The following is a 20,295-nucleotide window of genomic DNA, read 5'->3' as shown; positions in this document are numbered from 1 at the left end:
CGAACACCTATATCTTTCGGTGCGAGCTGTGATTTCCCTTATTTTATTATGATGATCGTTTCTCCCTATGTAGGTCAGCGTCAATAAAATATTTTCGCAATCGGTGGAGAAGGTTGGTAATTGAAATTTCATGAGAAGATTCTGCCGCAACGAAAAACGCCTTTGTTTTAATGATGTCAACTCCAATTCCTGTATCATTTCAGTGACACTCTCTTCCACATTTCGCGATCATACAAAACGAGCTGCCCTTCTTTGAACTTTCTCGATGTACTCTGTCAGTCCTATCTGATATGGATCCCACACCGCGCAGCCGTGTTCTAAAAGAGCGTAGTGTATGCAGTCTCTTTAGTAGATCTTTTACATTTTCTAAGTGTCCTGCCAATAAAACGCAGTCTTTGGATAGCCTCCCCCACAACATTTACTATGTGTCCTTCCAATTTAACTTGTTCGCAATTATAATTCCTAGGTATTTAGTTGAATTTTTTGTTGTTGTGGTCTTCAGTCCAGAGACTGGTTTGATGCAGCTCTCCATGCTCCTCTATCCTGTGCAAGCTTCTTCATCTTCCAGTACCTACTACAATCTACATCCTTCTGAATCTGCTTAGCGTATTCATCTCTTGGTCTCCCTCTACGATTTTTACCCTCCACGATGCACTCCAATACTAATTTGGTAATCCCTTGATGCCTCAGAACATGTCCTACCAACCGATCCCTTCTTCTAGTCATGTTGTACCACAAATTTCTCTTTTCCCCAGTTCTGTTCAATACCTCCTCATTAGTTGTGTGGTATATTCATCTAATCTTCAGCACTCTTCTGCAGCACCACATTTCGAAAGCTTCTATTCTCTTCTTGTCCAAACTATTTATCGTCCATGTTTCACTTCCATACATGGCTACACTCCATACAAATACTTTCAGAAACGACTTCCTGACACTTAAATCTATACTCGATGTTAAAAAATTCTCTTCTTCAGAAACGCTTTCCTTACCATTGCCAGTCTATATTTTATATCCTCTCTACTTCGACCATCATCAGTTATTTTGCTCCCCAAATAGCAAAACTCATCTACTACTTTAAGATTCTCATTTCCTAATCTAATTCCCTCAGCATCACCCGAGTTAATTTGACTACATTCCATTATCCTCGTTTTGCTTTTGTTGATGTTCATCTTATATATTTACAGCCTTTACATTTGACTGGTTTATCGTGTAACCGAAGTTTAATGAATTCCTTTTAACACTCATGTGGATGACCTCACACTTTTCGTTATTTAGGGTCAATTGCCAATTTTCGCACCATACGCATACCTTTTCCAAATCATTTTGAAATTTGTTTTGACCTTTCTGATGACTTTACTAGACGGTAAACGACAGCGTCATCTTCAAACAACCTAATACGGCTGCTCGGATTGTCTTCTAACTCGATGAAGAACAGCAAAGGACCTACAATACTACCTTGGGGAACGCCAGAAATTACTTCTGTTTTACTCGATGACTTTCCGTCAGTTACTAAGAACTGTCACCTCTCTGACAGGAAGTCACGAATCCAGTCACGTAACTGAGGCGTAAGTACACAAGCACGCAGTTTCTTGATGCTAGCATAATTTACATACGACCAGAATCTCTTAGGATTTTCTACCAGGTTTCGAGACAAAGTTCGTTGTGGCAACTGTTATAAACACCTTGCTTTGAAGTCAACGCTAAATTTCTAGCTTCTGTAAAAGATCGCCAATCTTGCTGGTTTTGCTTTTTTTTTAATTTGTCATGCTATTTTCGTTGTTTCTGCAACCGTGTTCTGATCTGTTTTGTGTACCATGGGGAATCAGTTCCGTCGTTTGTTAATTTATTTGGTATAAATCTGCCAACGCTGTAGATACTATTTCTTTGAATTCAAGCCACATCTAGTCTGCACTAACATTGTCAGTTTGGAAGGAGTGGAGATTGTCACTCAGGAACGCGTCAAGCACACATCTATCTTCTTTTTTGAATAGTTGTTATTTGTTTATTTTTGGAGGATTTGGGGGTTACAATATTCAGTCTCGCTACGACAACTCTGTGTTCACTAATCCCTGTATCTGTTTTGATGCTCGTTATTAGCTCAGTATTTTTTGTTGCTAAGAGGTCAAGTGTGTTTCCACAACCGTTTACTATTCGCGTGGCCTCATGAACTAACTGCTCAAAATAATTTTCAGAGAATGCGTTTAGAACAATTTAGGATGATGTTTTATGCGTTCCTCCGGATTTAAACATGTATTTTCACCAACATATCGAGGGTAATTTAAAGTCACCACCAAATATAATTGTATGAGTAAGGTACGTTTTGAAATTAAAGACAAGTTTTCTTTTAACCTTTCAGTAATTGTATCATCTGAATTGGGAGGTCGGTAAAAGGATCCAATTATTACTTTATTCCGGTTGCCAACAATGACCTCTGCCCATACGAACTCACAGGAGCTATCTTCTTCAATTTAACGACAAGCTGAACTACTTCTAACAACAGGAAACAGCCACCACCAACTGAGTTTAGCCTGTCCTTTCGGAATACCGTCAGGTTCTTAGCGAAAATTTCTGCTGAACTTGTCTCCCAGTTTAGCCAGATTTCAGTGCCTATAACGATTTGAGAATTAGTGATTTGTATTAACGCTTAGAGCTCTGGTACTTTCGCAACACAGCTACGACAATTTACAACTGTTATACCGGTGGTTCCTCTATCTTTCTGTGTTCAATCTACACCCTTTGATTCTGAAGCCCTCTTTGTGTTTTCCCGAGACCCTCTAACCTAAAAAACCGCCGAATACACGCCACACAGCCCCTGCTACCTGTGTAACCACCTCCTGCGTATAGTGGGCACCTGACTTATTCAGCGGAAGCCAACCACCCTATGGCACAAGTCGAGGAATCTGCAGCCTACACGGTCGCAGAACCGTCTGAGCCTCTGATTCAGACCCTTCACTCGGCTCAGTACAGAGGTCCGCAATTGGTCCTGTCTACTCTGCTGCAAATGATGAACTCTGGTTTCATCTCGCAAGCAAGACTGGCAGCCGTTACCATTTCTGTGAGCCGCTCGAAACCGGAGAGAATCTCTTCCGATCCAAAGCGACACACGTTATTGGTACCGCCGTGAGCCACCACCTTTAGTTGGCTGCACCCTGTGCTCTTCATGGCATCCGGAAGGACCCGTCTCACGTCTATAATGACTCCACCGGTATGCACACAGAGTGCACATTGGTTTTCTTCCCCGTCCTGGCAGCTATGTCCCTAAGGGGTCCATAACGCCCCTAACATTGGAGCTCCCAACTACCAATAATCTCACCCTCTGTGACTGCCCGGATCTTGCAGTCTGAGAGGTTTCCTCTGAAAGAGGACAGGTGACTGCATCTGACTGAACGACAGTGTCAGCCACAGACAGCACCTGGAACCTGTTTGTCAGACTAACTGGGGAGGCCTTATGTGTGGCGCCCTGCAAGTCTTTTGCCACCTGCCACGCACTGAGGTGACCTCCTACTCGACCACTAGACCACTTTATTTTCTGTTTTGTCTTACATCTCAGGAAGTAATTTTTGCTCTGTTTCTCTCAATTTACCCTGGACCGCACTTATATTCCCTTCACAAGAGGATTCTTCATGTGAAATGTTACAACTAAGTACCAGGTGATCAAAAAGTCAGTATAAATTTGAAAACTGAATAAATCACGGAATAATGTAGATAGAGAGGTACAAATTGACACACATGCTTGGAATGACATGGGGTTTTATTAGAACCGAAAAAATACAAAAGTTCAAAAAATATCCGACAGATGGCGCTTCATCTGATCAGAATAGCAATAATTAGCATAAAATGTAAGACAAAGCAAAGATGATGTTCTTTACAGGAAGTGCTCAATATGTCCACCATCATTCCTCAACAATAGCTGTAGTCGAGGAATAATGTTGTGAACAGCATTGTAAAGCATGTCCGGAGTTATGGTGAGGCATTGGCGTCGGGTGTTGTCTTTCAGCATCCCTAGAGATGTTGGTCGATCAGGATACACTTGCGACTTCAGATAACCCCAAAGCCAATAATCGCACGGACTGAGGTTTGGGGACCTGGGAGGCCAAGCATGACGAAAGTGGCGCCTGAGCACACGATTATCAGCAAACGACGCGGGCAAGAGATCTTTCATGCGCCATCTGTCGGACATTTTGTGAACTTTGTTTTTTTTGGTTCTAATAAAACCCCATGACATTCCAAGCATGTGTATCTACATTATTTTGTGCTTTATTAAGTTTTCAAATTTATACCGACTTTTTGATCACCCTGTACTTAATGGTCAATATTGATATACTCTAAATTACTCCATGGTATTTTATGATTATCATTACATACTTTGGTAACTTTGGTTGCTCTTGTCTTAAATTGCTTAAGCCGTTAATTGTTGTTTGTATTACCCCATTTTGATCCTTAAAATCCCTATTTAATTTTTTGATTTCATGATCAACTTTTTGATTAATTTCTTTCTTACTAACTGCTGATTTTTTACCCCATTCTTTTGTTTTATGATCTATTTTCTTGCTGTAGTCCTTGGTTTTAGCTTCAAGATTGGTAATCTTTTGTTAAAAAGCATCGAACTTAGCGTTAATTAGCGCTGTTCCTACATTAACTTCTTTTAAGCCCTTATCTGTTTTCTTTTGTGCTACTTTTTGATTTTGCAAAATTAATTTTAGCATAAACCTCAGATCCTGATCATAATCCTCAGTTGAAAAAGTGTCAGCTTATGCTGTACCATGACCTAATACACATAACTCATCTATTGGCTCATTAGTAATGTCAACGACAGAGTCATTTTCTCCGGCATCGTCATTCCTATCAATCATTTCAATTTGCCTAGGTGCTACATAGCCTGGGTTTCCATTATCATTGTTTGCCACTAAATCTCCATTTTCACTGTGCTAATTAATAGTTAACTCTACATTTCCATAGTAATCATTCATGGCTACTTCAGAATTCTCAGTGCGATTAATGTTTATTGAAGTCGCTGTTTCAGATTCATCAGAAAAACTTGAATTTACATTTTCACAGGAGTTATTTGTGACTACATTTGACATATCACTAAAACCATGTCAGACTTTACTAAAATTTATTTGTATCAGACCCACTTCTCTGACACAGAACTCCTTCTCTACTTCCGCGAGCTTATCTTGCTTCCTTTTTACGAGACATTTTAGTAATACTAATGTCCCAATTACAAATCTTAGGCTATTATATGCAAGCGGAGCACCTATACTACTTTCCTTCCTTGGTGTACTGTTGCTGATTCTCGTAGCTGTGAGCTACGTGTGATGGCTGCAACTCCACCTTTGTGGTGTACTGAAGGTGACGCTTCAAACGCGCCTTATGCTGCTAACCGCGTAGGCAGTTACTTGCTGCCACGGCACCTGCTGTCTGTGGCTGCCTTACGCTGCTCCCCACGCTGCACCGTCTGGTGGCATGAAGAATCTTGAAGTGATGAATTTTAACGTAATCCCGTGGACCACGCACACAACGTTAACTTTTATTCTCGTTGCACTTTCGCACTTTCCATTTCTGCTTTATAGCGATACTACTTTCATTGTAACGGAATATTTGATTTTAGCCCGCATCTCGTGGTCGTGCGGTGGCGTTCTCGCTTCCCACGCCCGGGTTCCGGGGTTCAATTCCCGGCGGGGTCAGGGATTTTCTCTGCCTCGTGATGGCTGGGTGTTGTGTGATGTCCTTAGGTTAGTTAGGTTTAAGTAGTTCTAAGTTCTAGGGGACTGATGACCATAGATGTTGAGTCCCATAGTGCTCAGAGCCATTTGAACCATTTGATTTTACGGCATCAGTTATTATAGTTCACCTGAAGTTAAAAACCAGTTCAAACACAGTTCGAAGCCTAATTATCACAGTTCTTATACAGTTCTCCGGTCATTCACAGTTCACTCGAATCGCAGTCCTTACACAGTTCGGTGGTCGGTTACAATTCACAGTTCTCGCGAATAAAATCTAGCCAAATAATTCAAAAGCACTTCGACTTCAAAGATTATCCCCGCCAGGGATGCCACGTGCGGAAAGTTGAAAAAGAGAGAGAGCGAGGGTGATATATACGTGCTTATGATAAACCCCTTCCCTCGAAAATTTCTCTCCTTCATACCTCCTCTGTGTTACCACAGGTGACATGTCACTGATGTCATTTATTCTAAGACTGCAGTACATTCGCCAGCCGGAGTGGCCGAGCGCTTCTAGGCGCTACAGTCTTGAACCGCGCGACCGCTACGGTCGCAGGTTCGAATCCTGCCTCCGGCATGGATGTGTGTGATGTCCTTAGGTTAGTTAGGTTTAAGAAGTTCTTAGTTCTGGGGGACTGATGACCTCAGAAGTTAAGTCCTATAGTGCTCAGAGCCATTTTTGTAGTACATGCGAGGTGCCTATTTGCTTCCACCGCCCTTAATGGAATGCATTAGTTCCAATTACTGTTCAACAACCTGTATTCTTCTATAGGTGTTGTCCCTTGTGCAGAAAACAGCACGTAGGTCGTGAATCCGTTATCTTCAGGCTGTAATAAATTCTTAGCAAGGAACTGATGTATGAATAATTAAATTTGCAATTAGTTTGCTTATACGGGATGCTACTCGCTTTTTATTAGAAGAATACGAGAAACTGCACAATTATATAAAACTTTATAAGTCACAAATCATTTCAATTCTTCACTCGCTCATAAAAATTAAACAATATAATGAAATACCGAATAAGGCAGACCACATGTCTATCTTCCGAGACTGCCGATCCAGATCTGATCTTACAAACTAGACATTGCTAATTAAGTCTTAACTGATAACGACCGAGGCAGACAAGATGTCTGTCGTCCAATACTGCCGAACCAGCTCTGATCTTACAGCCGAAACACTTCGCCCGCCATCCAAGTTAGAGGCCATCCTAAGATATCAGAAGCCCTTCGCGTGCCTTTTCGTTTAGAAACTGTTTACTATTTTGCTGATAATTAACGCTTTTGAGATGACGAAATGATTGCCTGCTATTGAGAGACGCTTTTTTACGAAATGCAAGTAAATTCACTGTTTAGTTTTTCTAATATGAATAACAGAAGTTTTCGTTTTGGCGCGCAACTTCCGAACGTAGCAGCCAATCGCGGAGAAGGCTCACAATGTAGGCGGTCTTCGTCGCGATACCTGTACCTAACAACCATCTGCCATCAGTACTTCACACCACATTACGTCATCTTCCCATTACTGGCTTCTCAACTGCTTTAAGAAGGCTTTCTAGTAGCTGAATATGATGGTCCCGCAGCCAGAAATATTACAATGTTACTTGTTTACGCTAGTGGTTCAAATGGCTTTGAGCACTATGCGACTTAACTTCTGAGGTCATCAGTCGCCTAGAACGTAGAACTAATTAAACCTTACGAACCTAAGGACATCACACACATCCATGCCCGAGGCAGGATTCGAACCTGCAACAGTAGCGGTCGCTCGGTTCCAGACTGCAGCGCCTAGAACCGCACGGTCACTCCGGCCGGCCTTTACGCTAGTGAACAGGCTTACCAACTTAAAGCTAGTAAAACACGAGTCCAATGCATCACGGTCGAATAAATGTATACACATTCATGGAAAAAAAAATCGCAACACCAAGAAGTAGTTGGGTGGTATTACCGAAATTTGGTAGGCGTGTTTCTACATCGGAAGATGTCCATTTAATTTTTGCGCCAGTCTCTTTAGAGTGGCGCTATTAAACCCACTATGCGGATACCAGGTTTGCTTAAAATACGTGCTGTAAAAGTCGTGAAGGTTAGTTACCTTTGAGATTGGACGTGGTGAGTTGATGTTAATGAAGAATGCCTTTAAGACACCTCACTGAGTTTGAACGAGGTCGTGTAATAGTGCTATGGGAAGCTGGATGTTCCTTCTGCGATATCGCAGAAAGACTTGGCAGGAATGTAGCCACTGTACATGACTGCTGGCAGTGGTGGTGAAGGAAATATATAGTCGCAAGAAGACCGGACTCCGGGCGGCCACTTGGGACTACAGAGAGAGAAAACAATCATGTTCTGCGTATGGCTCTGACGCATCGGCAGCAGCTATTTTAGCAGCTGTTGGTACCTCAGTGACACAACGAACTATTATCATCTACCTCACTTTTACCAGTTACATCACCATTAAGCTTGAATCACGAACTTTGGAAAATATTTTTTTATAAACCATAGATATTACGCTCTGAAAGTAAACATAGGTTTTTAAATAGTCACATTTTGGGCAAGTCTGCCATCTATTTCATTACCTTAGATGTTGCTGTACCTAGAAAATCGAGTAACCTTTGTAAGATCTGTCTGCGTATGGCTCAATTATCGTACGGATTAGTATGCTATAGGAGTCATTTGTTCGACACCAGTTCCTTTGCTTTGTTACTCATACCATTAAAAATCTGTGATTATCGTAACATAACAATACTCTACAATATACATTTTTAACGCCTTTTTTTTACCTGTATTGTTGTCTGTATGTGTCAAAACTTATCTGTTAATTGACCATCTGCCTTAAGCAAGATTACACATTTCTCAATCCTTTTTACGAGACGTGAGGGAATTACATACCAGTTTTCCCCCATTTGACCACATACGTCAGCCTACTAACTTCATGTCTCCTATTTTCATTTAACTGTATATTTCAGTTTTTCTTTATATTTTGGTCCTTCCTTCTCTTTTATCTCTGTCCGTCTATTGACCTCGTAATTTACACATATTTTTGGTGTGATCTTCACACCACTTTCACAAATCTCCTTTAATTAACATCAAAACGCCTTGGCTCGCCTCTATTTCCACCATCCTATCACTCTATCTTACCCACAGTCAACCCTACTTCCAATATGAAAATCATTATTATGCACAGTTTACTCTTTCACATTTTACTTCTCTTAATGCAAAGACTCTGTACTTCGTTATTACTAATCCTTTTCTTATTTATTATTTGTTACCTTTAGCCATTATGTTTCTATTATTAGTGCTCATAGTTACCCATTGTTACTGTAACATTTAGAATGTACTATTGCAAAATGTCACTGATATTGTGAGATAAGTCATTATTCAGTTATAGTGATTTTTGGGAATCATTCTTACATTCTAGGAAGACATTACAAACTAATAGCATTTGTACAACATGAAGGTGTATATATATTCCTTACTTACTATAGACAGAAAACAAGAAGAGAATGAAACTTGAAAGGAAAAGGAATGTTTCATCCAGCTGGGACTGTATAGTACGTCAAACGGCGTATCCACCAAAGAGTGGCAGACTCCATACAGTATCTAATTACTGTCAGTTTTGAAATTCTTCAGATCTACAGGGTTACATAAACCTAGTTCTCTCATACTTTTCGAGTACTCCAAACAGTGTGCGTTTGCATGAGGCTTACCTATTATCCTCAATGGCCCTTGATAAACACGCACAAACTTCTTTGTTTCCGCTGAAATTTTCTCTGATTTTTCTTCAGTTCTGAGAAACGCTAGTTAAAACTAGTGGGGGGGCAGCTGTCGCGTCATGGCCTCTTCCTCTGTCCAAAGCTCTTTTATCAAAAATTTGATTTATTGATTGTCCCTTAGCCTCTGTTTCTTCGAGGATATAGTTCTATTCCGCATCAGCATCTTGCACATTATTGCCGAATTCAGTATCATTCTGCAAATATCCCTTCTTCCTTATTACTGTAATAGCCAGCTCACATGCTTCATTATTACTGCCCATATAATTTCGAATGGTGGGCTCCGTAATCACTCGAGAATCTCATAAAGTGAGTGCTAAGTGGCTCTGATCAAAATCAATCTTTCCCTGATATTTCGTTGAAAGGTCTCTACCAAACAACATTTCGACACTTACACCGAACACGATTAAACAAGGATGATCTATTCAAATGTTACCTATACCAGTTAGTACCAAAGCTTCTTGTTGGACTGGTCTACAAACTTTTCCAGTAGCACCTATTATTCTTAAACCACTTACTTTCATGACCGTTAACACATTCTTGTTAGGAGTGGAATCAGAGAATGCTTGGGACGAAGCACTTGCTGCACTGCCACTGTCAATAAGGCAATGCACTATTTCTCCTGAGATGTCAGTTTTTATAATAGGGTGAGGTATTCTAGTATGAACAGGTTCCTCATAAAGTCTTCTAATAAATCCTTTTCAATCTGTTTCCAGGTAAAGTAATTTTGTTCAGTTGCAAGTACATCTACACTTATGTTCACGCAGTCATCAACCTTTCCATTCGCAAGTGCGTTTTCCGACCTGTCCAAAGCACTTGACGACTTCCTCTACTCTCGTTTGTAGTACATCAGCTTAACTACTCTCTACCTCTGAGCAACTGCGTCCCTGAGCAACATTGCTATCTATAATTTTGTCGTCTGATTTTATGGTTTGTGGCAAGTCAATATAGCTAATAAGTTCTCTGACCTCATTATTATTGCTACACCCTTCATCTAACAACTATTCTTCAGAACCTTACAAAACTGACTCTGCTTCCTCTACAGAAACTTTAGCCATCGGATTACCACTATTGTCGAAGATGTAAACCTTTACTTTATCTTGGTCCTCATCTGATTTAAGAGATTTAATTTGTTCTCCCCTATTACCTATATCGATTTCTTTTTCTTTCTTGACCCAATTTCCTAATGTGTCCAAAATGCTGTCAACTAGGTAATGAGAGTGGTTTAGCACATTACTGTCACTCTCTCTTCCTATTTCACCATCCCTGTTATTGTTTTGCGTGTGCTGATTTACTGTGATCTGTCTTTTTGTTACTGGCTGTTATAATGTTTCTGCCTGGTGAGCTCCAGTTTCCTTACGGGCGGGATTTAAAACACCATAACCATCATCCTACAAAAATGGAACAAGAAATGAAAATAATGAGAATAAGCAACCATGACAAACATCTTATACAAACGGAAGAAAACTTCCACATCCAGAAAGCCATAGCAAAAAACAAACATGTGATAAATGAACACACACACATCAGTACAGGCTCCCTACAGCATTTAATAAAGGAAATGATAAGATAAAACAAAAAACCTCTTCCTCCTTCACCTTCTGGACACACACACACACACACACACACACACACACACACACACACACACACACAAACGCACACACGAACAGATCACAGATATTTCAATAATTACATTCGAAAGTTTGGCAATAGCATTCGATCTTTGGCAAAAATATTTGACAGTCGGCAACAGAAACCAAAACATAGCATTGAAACAAGCGTTCAGTTCATAGTACTGTGGAATGTGAGAAAAAACCGCAAATTGGCATTCATAAGAAGAAAAACAACACCAAAAATGCAACAGGAGCGTAATATGTAACGATTGTCCACGCAACCTGTAAGTACAGTTCAAAACATTACTACTTAATAGGAAATACCAACCACCAGAACTGTTTATTACCTATAGGTACAGTGACAAAAATGTAAATTAAATAGCAAACATATGTACATATTCCAGGCCACTGATGATGCCTTGCAGAAAATAAAGGCGAAACTCGTATGGCACTAAAATTGTGTTTTATTCAGTTGCTGTCAGACGGTCCATAAGTAAAAATTATCAATATACCGTAAGCTTTCTCTAAGTCTACAGATGCTGTAAACGTAGTTTTGACTTTCCTTACCCTATATTCTGTGAGAAGTCGTACTGTCAATATTACCTCGCGTGTTTCTACATTTCTCCAGAATCCAATACCCCTAAAAATACCAAATAAACCTATAAAATAGATGGAAACTTCAGTCACAATTGTATTTTTTGAACGTGTTATCAAATATCTGTTTCTGAAACAATGCAATTTCTGTACAGGATGCATGATAATATCCCTCGGTCCGGCAGTTTTCTCCTCCATGGCTCTTTCTCCTAGCTGGCTGCACCCAAATGGGGAGTCAGAGGTCTTAACGTACTAAATGAGCCATGAAAACAGATTACTTGTTTAAGTCCTCATCAAGCGCTGTAAAGTAAAATTGACTTTGTTACTGCTAACTTACTTGTGACCTGAGCGCATCTTTCAAAGGCTTAACGTGCCTGGAAAGAGTTTATAACGAGACATTTGTCAAATATTTTATTTATCTTTTGTGTTACACTTAATAACTATTTACTAAATATTAGTATCAGTATGTTAAGTTGAAAGATAAATACCCCATAACGCAGCTGAATGCTTGTAGTTTGTACTGTTTACACGATAACTCTGAACATTCAAGGTGGCCATGAAGCATTGCGTATTATTTCTCTCTTTCCGCTCGTTTCATCTTTGCTAACTAACAAGGTGAAAATGTTTAGTAAGAAATGTTTGTAAGAAAATGAAGCTCTTCAATGAAAGATAACATTAACTCATTTAACAGAAATTCTATTTGATACGTCTATACCTCCAGAAAAATGTACGTGGTGAAAGTAAAGTCACTGAAAAATATGAAGTGTATACTTCACTTGTCTTTTTCCTGTTATATAACTTCTAGCTCTTAGAAGCTCAAGCTGAGTATATCTAAATTTAGTGGTTGTAATATTTTTGATCAATAAAGGTTACGTAAATCTGTTGTATTGGCACCATCACTGACTCAAGCCATTACCTTGTCTCCTTATCATTTATTCCATTTATGTTGTGATTTATTATTGTTACAGAAAATAAACAGACGAGGTTGGTGGCGGACTGTTCGGACAGGAACGATCGAACACTGTTGGTGATCTTTCGGCAAATGCTTTCCTATCAGGTACGACAGCCTCTGGGATATTTAAATGGACCAGTTTTTCTATTGTACGAAATACTCTATAGCAAAATTCGCACGAGCCTGATCGGTTTCTGCTTCCGAAAAGTGACTCCCGTGAACCTACTCACTGGCCTGATATAACGGAAAATAGTTGAATAAATACGAGAATGCGCACCACAACGTACTCCGAGTTAGAAACTGCAATATGCTGTACTACAGTGTGCAATTTTCGCTAGCGATGCCCATCCTCAATAAGGGCTGCCCACACGTAGCGACTGTTACGCTATATTTTATTGCATCATTTACAGATCATTAAATTAAAGTCTTTCCTGTGAGAAGCGCATTATATTGTCATCTCATTGCTGAGACAGGAAGTAACGCCACACTATCTACTGTTTCACGCTGTGTTGTCCCAGCTTCTTTCGGGTCTTCTCTTGCTGCTTCGATCGACTTTATTGTCTCATTTCAGTTTTACTGCGAGATTTGTGGAACAACTTTTGTAATTAATGTTACTGATTCCCTGCTTTTATTACGCATATAGAATAATAGCATACGATTTTTCATATGCAAATAAATGGCGTAATTCTGAAATTCTATACTAGCGCTTACTTTTTTAAAACCTCCTATGCCCGTGGGAAAACGTTAGTTTTATTGAGAATCCTTGTACCCGTGCCTCCTCTTTCCTTGGAGTAGTAGTCACCCTGAAACGAGGCAATAATTTACTTATTAATGATGGTATAAGAATCTTTTGACGCCCACACTAACGTTGAAATCTGTGCTGTAGCGAAATTACTACCGCCATGTCGCCAATCGCAATGGGCTGGTGGTGAATACATGCCTGTTACCAACTCATTATCTTTATCATTACTAGATATCTTACTAGTTTCCACCGATCATTATCACAGACCAACATTCAATTTATATGACTGTGCGTTCATATTTCTTCTGAGCACCACCGGAGTGCTAGCACATAATATCACAACACGAAAGAACAACCAAAAAAAGAAAAACACATCAACCATAAGGTACTCGGAAGATGACCGATTGTGTTTCTCGTATTGTGTTTCACAAAATATAAATACTAACATTTATAACACGTAGCTGACTGACTAAAATATTTACGTTCCTTTGTTAACTAAATAACAGAAATAATTACAATACTACATTATGCAACTTTAAATTCATTTGAATAACATTTCTGTTATTGAGTTACCGAAAATATTTTCATTTGTTGTTTACTCTCAGCCCTACGTATCGTCAGCGCATGCACAAGGAAATAAAACAAACAAATATTTCTGTTAGTTCCCGAAGTTGACGTTTCATAACATTAAGAGGAATCAGAGTGTCTGCTGCATCTCAGCACCAACTACCTAAAGAACACCAACATTGGTACAAAAAATTATTTAATTACAATTGGCATTTGAACAGAGGAGTATTAGCATTTCAAAAGAAACCTTGTCTTGGCGTTAAGGACTGTTCTGATAATGAAATATTAATTAACAAAAATGTATTAAAGAGAAGGGAAAAGAAAATTAACTTCACTCTTAAAGAAGACACTGCCGATGATTCCAGTTCGCTCGTAGGGAAGCTCCTTACCAGACTCACCCTACTCTTACAACTATGTGTACAATTAAATATAATCAAATGAATGCAAGAGATAATTTCTGCTCAATTGCTTCCTGAAAATTCGTTAATGATTCACAGTAAAAGATAACAAAGGGATACGAAGACCTATGAAATGTGTCTTAATAATTATTCTGTCACCAGAGAACTTCAGAACTCGCAGACTCTACTTGTATAATCATATTTAGAAAACCATCCTTTTCAACCTTTCCTGTAATGTTAATTTTGTAACTCACAATGCTTCCGTCTTATTCTATTCACAATGAAATCATAGTCATTCAGATCATCCACCCATCAGTTGGTATTGCTATCATATTTTCACCGTAGATACGCAACGTTTACTATAAAGTAGGCCAGGGAATGCCGCCTTTCTGGTCGAGAGTATCGTGAAAAAGCTTTGGTATAGGCTGCAACAGTGTGGTTGCAGCTTCATTAGAACCCTTCATTTCAGAAATCACGTTCACTGAAATACAAGTCAGCCTTTCGGTGCTCCAGTTCACACCATATAATTCGCTATTACAACTTCTGCAAACGACGTGTTGGTCAACACGTCAAATCGTAAAGCGCACGTACTGACAGATATACAGGGTGTACATAAAGTCCGGGGACACTTTCAATTATTTGTTGCACAAGAACTGAAAATTGTACAGATGTCATTCATATTGCAATTTGAAGAGAAACTCTGAAAGGTTTTTTACAAACATTCAATATGCGAACCATAAGTAACCCAGCAGACGTCGATACGTTAATCGAATTCTTGCCATACCCGTCCCAGCATGGCATCGTCGAATGTGGCAGTCGCTTCTCGTATTCTCTTCCGGAGCTCTGCTACATTACGTGGTAGAGCCGATACGTACACCAGATCTTTAATGTGTCACCACAGAAAAAAGACACAAAGAGCGAGAGCTGGTGACCGGGGAGGCCATATCATGAAACACGGCAGTTCCATCGATGCGGAAGCTCCGTGTTCAGGTACCCATGAACTTCACGATGAAAATGGGGTGGAGCCCCATCCTGTGAAAGATGAACGGAGAGTCCGATTGTATTTGAGGCATCAACCATTGCTGCATCATGTCCAAGTAGGAATATCGAATGATATGCTCTCAACAAAGAAGAATGGTCCGTAGAGTTTTCGACGTGATAAGGCACGAAAAACATTTACCTTTGGGAAATCACGCTCAAATTCAGTGCATTCGTGTGGATGCTTTTTAGCCCAGATTCGACAATTATGCCTGTTCACTTTCCCATTAGTGTGAAAAGTGGCTTCGCCGCTGTAAATTAAGCGATCAACAATGCCATCCCCATCCTCATAATGGCCGAGGGGTTCTAGGCGCTACAGTCTGGAACCGCGCGACCGCTACGGTCGCAGGTTCGAATCCTGCCTCGGGCATGGATGTGTGTGATGTCCTTAGGTTAGTTAGGTTTAAGTAGTTCTAAGTTTTAGGGGACTTATGACCACAGCAGTTGAGTCCCATAGTGCTCAGAGCCATTCGAACCATTTGAACCCATCCTCATTCAGTTGTTCCAACTGTCAACAAATCTCAAAACACTTGTCTTTGTCGTCGTCATTGAGCTTTGGCACTAGCTCCAATTTGAATGGGTTCATAGACAGCTTTTGTCACAGGACTTTCCACACTGTCATTGGAGCCATTTCGAGTTCATGGGATGCACGACGCACCAATTTCTTTGGACTCCTTATGAATGTCTCTCGTACGCGCTCCACATTCACTTCACTCACACTGGGACGTCCGCTTCTCTTTGTTGGAAACAAGCAACCCATCGTAACGAATTTGTTGTGCCAGTGGTAAATGTCCTTCCTTGTTGTTGACTTCTTACCGTACTAGGTTCTAAACATCCGTTGAACAGCTGTAGACACTTATTTTTGTCGAACTCCAACAGACAGAAAGCTCGCTCCGCACCTGAACTCGCCATGTTTGCGACTAACGAAGACTATCGGCAAATTACCAAACTACGCTGTGGCCATATACATGAAAAAAAAAAAAAACTTTCAGAGTTTCTCTTCAAAATGACATATGCATGACATCTATATAATGTTTGGTTCTTGAGCAATAAATAGTTGAAAGTGTTCCCGGACTTAATGTACACCCTCACATTGTTAGTCCGAATCTATTTGTCAGCCTTAAGTTTGCAGAAAGAATCCGCCACACAACCTAGTTCGACTGCGAGATAAAGCGTTGCCGAATGCCATTTTTAACAACAATTTACTCAGATCCTCTGAACAAGTTTTCAAGCGAGCTGAGTGACATATAGAACACATAACACGTCATCATCTTTCCATTACTTAAGTACAAAGAAACAATGAGAAGTTTTTATAATTACTACTGATACATAAACAAGAACCATGACACACTACTTCACAATCACATCACTATACAAAATTCAGTCTGCGCTACATTAGGTAGTTATTGTTCTATAATACAAGAGAGATTCATTCAGGTTCGGGAAAGCATCATGCAGCCAATTTATAATAGACATGATTTGTAAAAGAGAGAAAAAAATGTGATTGTGTACCTCAGAGCCACTTCGCAGTTGAAAGACAAATCGTTAGGTCAACTTCGCGTGACCTTATTGTCATCTATCCATAATGAACATCAAATATCACTAAAGCTGCAGTCCTGACTTTGCTTTACAAGTGCTTGGTCTACAACGAAATTCCCCTTTGAACTTTCTATATGCTGTGTTACTTCATTCCGTTGTTAATGAATTACGCCCTACCCACGCACCGTACGACACCTCATGAGTCAAAGAAGCAAAATCTAGCGTCCCTAACAGTGCTATCTGAGGCACTCAAATCATCCACCATGCATAAATGATTCTTTAAATCAAGCATCACTTACAGGAGCCGTCTGTATAGCATGCTACATATCAATGTTATCAACGTCATTCCTTCTAATAGTACAGCAGAAACTAAATACCGATACCCTCCATACCCTTCAGCATCATCAAAATTATACAGTATCCCTGCTTTGCCTCTTATCCGTTTATACGTTCTCATTCTTGTCGACATCTTTACACCTTCACACAACAGAAATAATATAATAGTAGTATTATTGTACAATGAAACGTAAACTATCACTTGATTTACCTTTTAAATATAAAGGACACCTAAAAAAAGTTACTCACGAAGCACTATATTTAAAACTTGTGAGTAACTCTCAAACAACATCATAGCCTCCGGACTACAATTGGCACCGTGTGACCAAATCAGTTGTAGCTCTGACCTGCCATAAGCCTCCGTACCTTTGTGATACTTACTACTGTCTGCGCAGTATGCCTACTTGACAGAAAATATAGCTTTACAATCCCATACCTCTCGTCCTCATTTTCAGGCAACTTGTAAATTTCACTGTGATGGCAAATGCATTAAGTTACATCCAATTGTTATCACAACTTACACACTCTTGTCTCATAATACTGCACGTACCTTACTTAATTCATGAGTCAAAAGAAAAAATGAAATCCCAGCTCCATCTCCCAGATCATGCATAACATAGTAAAATAAAAAAGTACTACATATGAGGAAAAGGAACCAAATCCACAGCTACCTCGAAAAATCCCATACTCGCTAAGTATGTATCTGCGATAGAGTGGCAGATTCTCTAGGGGTTTTAGCTATTTCTCTGTATACAGAGCGAAGAAAAACACCAGCACATGGACTTCGCAGCGAGGTTCCCCATACTAGCAATACAAAAATGTCTCTCACAAGGGAACCTCCCCATCGCACCCCCCTCAGATTTAGTTATATGTTGGCACAGTGGATAGGCCTTGAAAAAATCAATCGAGAAAACAGGAAGAAGTTGTGTGGAACTATGAAAAAAATAAGCAAAATATACAAACTGAGTAGTCCATGCGCAAGATAGGCAACATCGAGGAGCGGGTAAGCAAAGGAGCGCCGTGGTCCCGTGGTAAGAGTGAGCAGCTGCGGAACGAGGGGTCATTCGTTCCAGTCTTCCCTCGAGTGAAAATTTTAATTTTTTTATTTTCGCGAAGTTATGATCTGTCCGTTCGTTCATTGAAGTCTCTGTTCTCTGTAATAAGTTTAGTGTCTGTGTTTTGCGACCGCACCGCAAAAGCGTGCGATTAGTAGACGAAAGGACGTGCCTCTCCAATGGGAGCCGAAAACATTTGATCGCAAGGTCATAGGTCAACCGATTCCTCCCTAGGTAAACACGTCTGATATGTTCTATATGACACTGGTGACGGCATGCGCGTCACATGACAGAACTATGTTGTCGAGCCACCTAACTTTTACACTTGGCGAATGGGTACAAAGATTCTTCTACCTTGCCTGATTTAGGTTTTATTGTGTATGTGATAATCACTCCCAAAAAGTGATGAAAACATGAGTTTGTCAGATAATAATTGTCTGAAAATAAAAAATCTAACTTTTCACTCGAGGGAAGCCTTGAACCAAGGACTTCTCGCTCCGCAGCTGCTCACGCTAACACAGGACCACGACGCTCCTGTGCTCATACCGCCGTTGTAGTTGCCAATCTTGCTTGGACTACTCAGTATGTATTTTTTGCTTATTTTTTACATAGTTCCACACAACTTCTTCCTGTTTTCTCGATTGATATGTGTTCAGTTTTTCAAGGCCTATCCAATGTGCCAACTTATAACTAAATCTGAGGGGGGTGCGATGGGGAGGTTCCCTTGTCAGAAAACTTCGTCCGGTATTAAATGGACGTTAAAGATTGGGAGTTGGCAATACTGTAGTCTCTTGTACGGTAACCACCTAGACCGGGATTTAGCGCAGTTGGTGCAGTGGGTAGCGTTTTGGGTTAGCACACAGGAGGTCGAGGGTTCGATTCTGGGTCGAGGCACATTTATTTTTATTTGCTAAATGTAGTCTGCGTTGTGTGGTATCTGTCATATTAATCGTCATACAGTGATTACACAGGGTCTTCGACAAAACATTTGTGCTTAAGTACGAAGAACACAGAAATGGTAGTACAATCATTTTGATTGGTCAGCTTTTAAAGAAGCATTTTGCACATCGTGGGACGGGAATTGTTTCGCACCACTTCATCTACTGCATTCCAAATCTGTTACCTGTGTTCCTTCCCCCCAATGGTCCCACTGACTAGTATCACCTATTATTCTTACCTCACTCAGGTTCATTGCATTTCGTTAGGGCCTTGCGTCACCAGTAGGACTAAATACGCTTTGCAAATAATCTCCAAACTCGGTTGCTATTTGTGTTATTATCACCGTGAAACCACTAATTATGCCTTTAAATATTGAGTCTGGTAAGCGTATGATGTTTATTAAGTATTTACATGCATTACTGTTATTATTATAATCGACAGAAATGTGGAAGCATCACCTCCAAACAGTTAGGGAAACGGTGTAATTCATGAACGAACATTTCACATTTAGCAGTGTCAGGATGAATTATGCAGAACGAAAGCTGTACTAAAGGAGAAGCGCGTTATGTGCAACAGTCTGCTTGTACTAAAGACGCACAGTTCACCAGACAGGGACTAACTGCTAGCGGAGCAACGAGCCCGACACAGACTCCATGTACATTAGTACATGCATCGTCCTTTCCTCTTGTGTTATTCTAAACAATTTGGCAGATGTATGACATACGAGATGATGAATATGTGAGTATTCTTCAGGTCCTTGGTGCATCTGAAACCCTGGCTGGTGTCGCCGCTCGTGAATATGTTACAAGATATCCTGGTCGACGACATCCAGATAGAAATGTGTTTCGTCCTCTGAAGCTTCGCCTTCGGGAACCAGGTTCTCTGCTTCCATCATCGCGTGACAGTCCACGGACTCGCCGTACTCCAGCTACCGAGAAAGCTATTCTGGAGTTCATACACCAAGAACCCCAGCAATGTAACGTAGCAAGGCAGTTGCGTATTCCGCAATGCACGGTCGTAGACGTGCTACACGAGCATG

This window comes from Schistocerca nitens, chromosome 3 (genome assembly GCF_023898315.1).
Source record: "Schistocerca nitens isolate TAMUIC-IGC-003100 chromosome 3, iqSchNite1.1, whole genome shotgun sequence".
NCBI classification, from domain to species: domain Eukaryota; kingdom Metazoa; phylum Arthropoda; class Insecta; order Orthoptera; family Acrididae; genus Schistocerca; species Schistocerca nitens.
Note: the sequence above shows the minus strand (reverse complement) of the source record.